The 8,745-nt window shown below is 52.0% G+C and overlaps 1 long non-coding RNA gene across 1 annotated transcript; it reads right to left on the reverse strand.

The window, feature by feature from the left end:
• Window positions 1–149: 149 nt before the first annotated feature.
• On the reverse strand, window positions 150–632 carry LOC112091198. The gene is made up of 3 exons (XR_002902031.1): window positions 553–632; window positions 353–465; window positions 150–248 (listed from the first exon to the last, which is right to left on the reverse strand). It is a non-coding gene; the product is annotated as an uncharacterized LOC112091198 (long non-coding RNA).
• Window positions 633–8,745: the final 8,113 nt, after the last annotated feature.

Genomic DNA, 8,745 nt, shown 5'->3' on the forward strand with positions numbered 1-8,745 from the left:
ACGAAAAAAAAAAAAAAAAAAAAAAAAAAAAAGAGAGAAGGTTTTCTTAGCTTCATTTCTCAACTTTTCTAGTCAAGCACTGATACTTTTAGGGACAATTCTCAGAAAATTCCATGAAGATATCATGATTCCTGTTAGGAAATACGCACTTGGAAAGATTTTTGAGTTCCTCACGATGTATTGACTGGCACATGTTGAAATCTTCAATTGCTAAGTCAAGGAAATATTTGTTGCGGACATTTGAAGAACTGAAACAAAGAGTACAAAAATGTGACTATTTAAAGTAATTGAGCATAAAAAAGTTCTTAAAAGGAGGAAGGTCAATGAAAGGATCAAAATCGAAAAAGTTCACCGATAAGAAGTTTTCAGAATCTTCATACTATCGGTCTCATAATGCTCTATGGCTCTCCTGCTTGACAGTCGTCCCAAGTTCGCATAGTATGGCATCTTAAGAGCGTCATTTACCTGAAACAAAGAAAGAATAACTTTCCAGGTATTACCTTCGCAAACGTCACAATTGAATATGTAAGAGAAACTTAAGTAGGAAACTACCTCCTGGCAAATGTATTTATTGAGTTTGTGATCTGCGTTGGTGGAAATACTAGATAGTTCTTGTTTTAGATAACTACTTGTTCCTGAACCATGAACCCTGAACTGTGAATCGTGAACCCAGAACCCCGAATGCCGAACCCTGAACCCCGAACCCCAAACCCTAAACCCCAAACTGCAAATCCTAAACCCTCAACTCTGAACCCTGAACCCTTAACCCTGAGACCTGAGCGCTGAACCCTGAGCACTGAGCCCTGAGCCCTGAGCCCTGAACCCTGAACCCTGAACCCTGAACCCTGAACGGTGACCCCGAACCCTAAACCCCGAACCCCAAACCCCAAACCCTGAACCCCAAACCCAAATCCCCAAACCCTAAACACTGAACCCCGAACCCTGAGCCCCGAGTCCTGAGCCCTGAGCCATGAGCCCTGAACCGTAAACCCTGATCCGTGAACCCTGAACCCTGAACCTTAAACCTTAAACCCCGAACCCAGAACCCTGAACCCAGAACCCCGAACCCCGAACCCTGAACCCCGAACCCCGAACCCTGAACCCAGAACCCTGAACCCAAAACCCTGAACCCCGAACCCCGAACACCGAACCTCGAGCCCCGAGCGCCGAGCCCAGAGCACTGAGCCCCAGCCTTGAATCCTGAACCCTGAACCCTGAATCCTGAGCCCTGAAACCTGAACGCTAAGCCCTGAGCCCCCTGAGCACTGAACCCTGAATCGTAAACCCTTAACCCTAAACCCTAAACCCTAAACCGCAAACCCAAAACCCCAAACCCCAAAACCAAAACCCCAAACCCTAAACCCTAAACCCTAAGCCCTAAACCCTAAACCCCAAACCCTAAACCCTAAACCCGAACCCCGAACCCCAAACCCCGAACCCTGAACCTCGAACTCCGAACCCTGAACCCTGAACCTAAACCCAAAACCCCCTAAACCCCCAACCTTAAACCAGACCCCAGAACCCAAAACCCTCAACCCTGAACCGTAAAGCCTGAACCCTGAACCGTGTATCATGTCCCCTGAACCCTTATCATTGAACCATGAACCCTTAACCCTTAACCCTTAACCCTAAGCCCCTAGCCCTAAACCCTGCGCCCTGAGCCCCGAGCCCAGAACCCTGAACCCTAAACACTGAACCTGAACGCTGGACTATGAACCGTGAACCGAGAACCCTGAACCTTAAACCCTAAACCCTAAACCCTAAACCCTTAGCCCCAAGCCCCATACCCCAAACCCCACCTAAACCCCAAACCTAAAACCCCAAACCCTAAACCCTAAACACCAAACACTAAACCCCAAACCTCAAACCCCAAAACCCAAACCACAAACCCCGAACCCTAAACCCAAAACCCTAAACTCTAAACCCCAAACCCCAAACCCTAAACCCCAAACCCCGAACCCCGATCCCCGAACCCCTAATACTGAACCCTGAACCATGAACCCAACACCCTGAACCCAGAGCCCTGAACCCCGAACCCGGAACCGTCAACCCTGAACTGTGAACCGTGAACCCCGAACGCCGAATGCCAGACCCTGAACCCCGAACCCCAAACCCTAAAACCCAAACCATAAACCCTAAACCCCAAACCCCAAACCCTAAACCCTAAACCCCAAACCGCAAACCCTTAACCCCAAACCCTAAACCCCAAACCCAAAACCACAAACCCTAAACCCTATACCCTAAACCCTAAACACCAAACCCTAAACCCCAAACCCCAAACCTCAAACCCCAAACCACAAACCCCAAACCCCGAACCCTAAACCCAAAACCCTAAACTCTAAACCCCAAACCCCATGCCCTAAACCCCAAACCCCGAACCCCGATCCCTGAACCCCTAACACTGAACCCTGAACCCTGAACCCTACACCCTGAGCGCTGAATCCTGAACCATGAACCCTGAACTGTGAACCGTGAACCCCGAAACCCGAATGTCGAACCCTGAACCCCGAACCCCAAACCCTAAACCCCAAACTATAAATCCTAAACCCTCAACTCTGAACCCTTAACCCTTAACCATGAGACCTGAGCCCTGAACCCTGAGCCCTGAGCCCTGAGCCTTGAGCCCTGATCCCTGAACCCTGAACCCTGAACCCTGAACTGTGACCCCGAACCCTAAACCCCAAACCCCAAACCCCAAACCCTGAACCCCAAACCCAGAACCCCGAACCCAAATCCCCAAACCCTAAACACTGAACCCCGAACCCCGAACCCCGAGCCCCGAAGCCCGAGCCCTGAGCCCTAAGCCCTCGTAAACCCTGAACCCTGAACCCTGAACACTGATGCCTGAACCTTGAACCTTAAACCCGGATCCGTGAACCCTGAACCCTGAACCCCGAACACTAAACCCCGAACCCAGAACCCTGAACCCAGAACCCCGAACCCCGAACACCAAACCTCGAGCCCCGAGCGCCGAGCCCAGAGCCCTGAGCCCTAGCCTTGAACACTGAACCCTGAATCCTGAGCCCTGGAACCTGAACCCTAAGCCCTGAGCCCTGAGCCCTGAACCCTGAATCGTAAACCCTTAACCTTAAACCCTAAACCCTAAACCCCAAACCCAAAACCCCAACCCCAAAACCCAAACCCCAAACCCCAAACCCTAAACGCTAAACACCAAACCCCAAACCCCAAACCCCAAACACCAAACCCTAAGCCCTAACCCCTGAACCCCGACCCCCGAACCCCAACCCTGAACCCCGAACCCTGAACCCCGAACTCCGAACCCTGAACCCTAAACCCAAAACCCCCTAAATCCCCAACCCTGAACCCAGACCCAAAATCCTAATCCCTGAACCCTGAATCCTGAACCCTGAACCCTGAACCGTGTACCTTGAACCCTGAACCATGAACCCTGAACCATGAACCATGAACCGTGAACCCCGAACCTCAAACCCTAAACCCCGAGCGCCGAACCCTGAACCCCGAACCCTAAACCACAAACCCCAAATCTTAAACCGTAAACCCTCAACCCTGAACCCTAAACCCTGATCCCTGAACCCTGAACCATGTCCCCTGATCCCCGAGCCCTGAACCCTGAACCCGGAGCCCCTAGCCCTAAACCCTGCGCCTTGAGCCCTGAGCCAAGAACCCTGAACCCTAACCCCCAAACCCCATTCCCCAAACCACAAACCCCAAACCCCAAACCCTAAACCCCAAACCCCAAACCCTAAACCCTAAACCCCAAACCCTAAACCCTAAACCGAAAACCCCAAAACCCAAACCCTTAACCCCAAACCCTAAACCCCAAACCTAAAACCCCAAACCCTAAACCCTAAACACCAAACACTAAACCCCAAACCTCAAACCCCAAACCACAAACCACAAACCCCAAACCCTAAACCCAAACCCCTAAACCCTAAACCCCAAACCCCAAACCCCAACCCCCAAACCCGAAACCCCAAACCCGAAACCCCAAACCCGAAGCCCTAAGCCCTAAACCCTAAACCCCAAACCCTAAACCCTAAACCCTGAACCCCGAACCCCGAACCCCAAGCCCCGAACCCCGAACCCTAAACCCCGAACTCCGAACCCTGAATCCTGAACCCTAAACCCAAAACCCCCTAAACCCCCAACCTTGAACCCAGACCCTAGAACCCGAAACCCTCAACCCTGAACCCTAAACCCAGAACCCTGAACCCTGAACCCTGAACCATGTCCCCTGAACCCTGAACCCTGAACCCTTAAGATTGAACCATGAACCCTGAACCCTTAACCTTTAACCCTAAGCCCGTAGCCCTAAACCCTGCGACCTGAGCCCCGAGCCCAGAACCCTGAACCCTGAACCCTGGACTGTGAACCGTGAACCGAGAACCTTGAACCTTAAACCCTAAACCCTAAACCCTAAACCCTTAGCCCCAAGCCCCATACCCCAAACCCAAACACTAAACCCTGAACATGAAACCCTAAACCCTAAACCCTAAACCCTAAACCCTAGACCCTAAACCTAGACCCTAGACCCTAAACCCTAAACCCCAAACCCCAAACCCTAAACCCTAAACCCCAAACCCTAAACCCTAAACCGAAAACCCCAAAACCCAAACCCTTAACCCCAAACCCTAAACCCCAAACCTAAAACCCCAAACCCTAAACCCTAAACACCAAACACTAAACCCCAAACCTCAAACCCCAAACCACAAACCACAAACCCCAAACCCTAAACCCAAACCCCTAAACCCTAAACCCCAAACCCCAAACCCTAAACCCCAAACCCAAAACCACGAACCCTAAACCCCAAACCCCGAACCCCAAACCCCGAACCCACAACCCTGAACCCAGAACCCTGAACCCGGAGCCCCTAGCCCTAAACCCTGCGCCCTGAGCCCGCAGCCCAGAACCCTGAACCCTAAACCCCAAACCCCATACCCCATACACCAAACCCCAAACCCCAAACCCTAAACCCCACCCCGAACCCTGAACCACGAACACCGAACCCTGAACCCCGAACCCTAAACCCCAAACCCCAAATCCTAAACCGCAAACCTTCAACCCTAAACCCTGAAACGTAAACCCTGAGCCCTGAACCCTGAACCCAAAACCCTGAACCCTGAACCGTGAACCGTGAACCCCGAACCTCAAACCACGAAACCTGAACCACAAACGCCGAACCCTGAACCCCAAACCCTACACCCCAAACCCTAAACCCCAAACCAAAAACCCCAAACCCTAAAACCTAAACCCCAAACCCTAAACCCCAAACCCCAAACGCCAAACCCCAAACCCCAAACCCAAAACCCCAAACCCTAAACCCCAAACCCTAAATCCCAAACCCTAAACCCTGAACCCTGAACCCCGAACCCCAAAACCCCGAACCCTGAACCCTGAACTCCGAACCCTAAACCCTGAACCCTAAAACCAAAACCCCCTACACCCCTAACCTTGAACCCATACCCCAGAACCCGAAACCCTCAACCCTGAACCCTAAACCCTGAACCCTGAACCCTGAACTCCGAACCCTAAACCCTGAACCCTGAACCCTGAACTCCGAACCCTAAACCCTGAACCCTGAACCCTGAACTCCGAACCCTAAACCCTGAACCCTGAACCCTGAACTCCGAACCCTAAACCCTGAACCCTGAACCCTGAACTCCGAACCCTAAACCCTGAACCCTGAACCCTGAACTCCGAACCCTAAACCCTGAACCCTGAACCCTGAACTCCGAACCCTAAACCCTGAACCCTGAACCCTGAACTCCGAACCCTAAACCCTGAACCCTAAACCCCAAACCCAAAACCACGAACCCTAAACCCTAAACCCTAAACCCTAAACACTTAGCCCCAAGCCGCATACCCCAAACCCCAAACCCCAAACCCTAAACCCTGAACATGAAACCCTAAATCCTAAACCCTAAACCAAAAACCCTAGACCCTAAACCCTACTCCCTACACCCTAAACCCTAAACCCTAAATCCTAAACCCTAAACCCCAAACCCCAAACCCTAAACCCTGAACATGAAACCCTAAATCCTAAACCCTAAACCAAAAACCCTAGACCCTAAACCCTACTCCCTACACCCTAAACCCTAAACCCTAAATCCTAAACCCTAAACCCCAAACCCCAAACCCTAAACCCTGAACATGAAACCCTAAATCCTAAACCCTAAACCAAAAACCCTAGACCCTAAACCCTACTCCCTACACCCTAAACCCTAAACCCTAAATCCTAAACCCTAAACCCCAAACCCCAAACCCTAAACCCTGAACATGAAACCCTAAATCCTAAACCCTAAACCAAAAACCCTAGACCCTAAACCCTACTCCCTACACCCTAAACCCTAAACCCTAAATCCTAAACCCTAAACCCCAAACCCCAAACCCTAAACCCCAAACCCCGAACCCCGATCCCCGAACCCCTAACACTGAACCCCGAACCCTGAACCCTACATCCTGAACCCTGAGCCCTGAAACCTAAACCCTGAACCATGAACCCTGAACTGTGAACCGTGAACCCCGAACCACGAATGCCGAACCCTGAACCCCGAACCCTAAACCCTTAACGCCAGACCCAAAACCCTAAACCCTCAACTCTGAACCCTTAACCCTTAACCCTGTGACCTTAGCCCTGAACCCTGAGCCCTGAGCCCTGAACCCTGAGCCCTGAGCCCTATGCCCTGAACCCTGAACCGTGAACCCCGAACCACGAATGCCGAACCCTGAACCCTACATCCTGAACCCTGAGCCCTGAGCCCTATGCCCTGAACCCTGAACCGTGAACCCCGAACCACGAATGCCGAACCCTGAACCCTACATCCTGAACCCTGAGCCCTGAGCCCTATGCCCTGAACCCTGAACCGTGAACCCCAAACCCCAAACCCTAAACCCCAAACCCCAAACCCAGAACCCCAAACCCAAATCCCTAAACCCTAAACACTGAACCCTGAATCCCGAACCCCGAACCCCGAGCCCCGAGGCCTGAGCCATGAGCCCTGAACCGTGAACCGTGAACCTTGAACCCTGAACACTGAAGCCTGAACCTTAAACCTTAAACCCTGATCCATGAACCCTGAACCTGAACCCAGAACCCTGAACCCCGAACTCCGAACCTCGAGCGCCGAGCCTAGAGCCCTAGCCCTGAACCCTAAACCCTAAGCCCTAAACCCTGAACCCTAAACCCTAAGCCCTAAACCCTGAACCCTAAACCCTAAGCCCTAAACCCTGAACCCTAAACCCTAAGCCCTAAACCCTGAACCCTAAACCCTAAGCCCTAAACCCTGAACCCTAAACCCTAAGCCCTAAACCCTGAACCCTAAACCCTAAGCCCTAAACCCTGAACCCTAAACCCTAAGCCCTAAACCCTGAACCCTAAACCCTAAGCCCTAAACCCTGAACCCTGAACCGTGAACCCTGAACCTTAAACCCTGATCCATGAACCCTGAACCTGAACCCAGAACCCAGAACCCCGAACCCTGAACCCCGAACACCGAACCTCGAGCGCCGAGCCTAGAGCCCTAGCCCTGAACCCTAAACCCTAAATCCTGAACCCCGAACCCCGAACCCCGAACCCTGAACCCTAAACACAAAACCCCCAAAACTCCCAACCTTGAACCCAGACCACAGAACCCTAAACCCTGAACCCTGACTCCTGAACCCTGAACCCTTAACCCTTAACCCTTAACCCTTAACCCTGAACCCTTAACCCTGCACCGTGAACCGTGAAGCCCGAACCTCAAACCCCGAACCCTGAACCACGAACACCGAACCCTGAACCCCGAACCCTAAACCCCAAACCCCAAATCCTAAACCGCAAACCTTCAACCCTAAACCCTGAAACGTAAACCCTGAGCCCTGAACCCTGAACCCAAAACCCTGAACCCTGAACCGTGAACCGTGAACCCCGAACCTCAAACCACGAAACCTGAACCACAAACGCCGAACCCTGAACCCCAAACCCTACACCCCAAACCCTAAACCCCAAACCAAAAACCCCAAACCCTAAAACCTAAACCCCAAACCCTAAACCCCAAACCCCAAACGCCAAACCCCAAACCCCAAACCCAAAACCCCAAACCCTAAACCCCAAACCCTAAATCCCAAACCCTAAACCCTGAACCCTGAACCCCGAACCCCAAAACCCCGAACCCTGAACCCTGAACTCCGAACCCTAAACCCTGAACCCTAAACCCAAAACCCCCTACACCCCTAACCTTGAACCCATACCCCAGAACCCGAAACCCTCAACCCTGAACCCTAAACCCTGAACCCTGAACCCTGAACCATGTCCCCTGAACCCTAAACCCTGAACCCTTAACCCTTAACATTGAACCATGAACCCTGAACCCTTAACCCTTAACCCTGAGCCCCTAGCCCTAAACCCTGCGCCCTGAGCCCCGAGCCCAGACCCCTGAACCCTAAACCCTGAACCCTGAACCCTGAACCTAAACCCTGAACATTGAACCGTGAACCGTGAACCCTAAACCCTAAACCCTAAACCCTAAACACTTAGCCCCAAGCCGCATACCCCAAACCCCAAACCCCAAACCCTAAACCCTGAACATGAAACCCTAAATCCTAAACCCTAAACCAAAAACCCTAGACCCTAAACCCTACTCCCTACACCCTAAACCCTAAACCCTAAATCCTAAACCCTAAACCCCAAACCCCAAACCTTAAACCCCAAACCCTAAACCCAAAACCCCAAACCCCAAACCTTTAACCCCAAACCCTAAACCCCAAACCCAAAACCCCAAACCC

This window comes from Morus notabilis, unplaced genomic scaffold, assembly GCF_000414095.1.
Source record: "Morus notabilis unplaced genomic scaffold, ASM41409v2 Scaffold323, whole genome shotgun sequence".
NCBI lineage: Eukaryota > Viridiplantae > Streptophyta > Magnoliopsida > Rosales > Moraceae > Morus > Morus notabilis.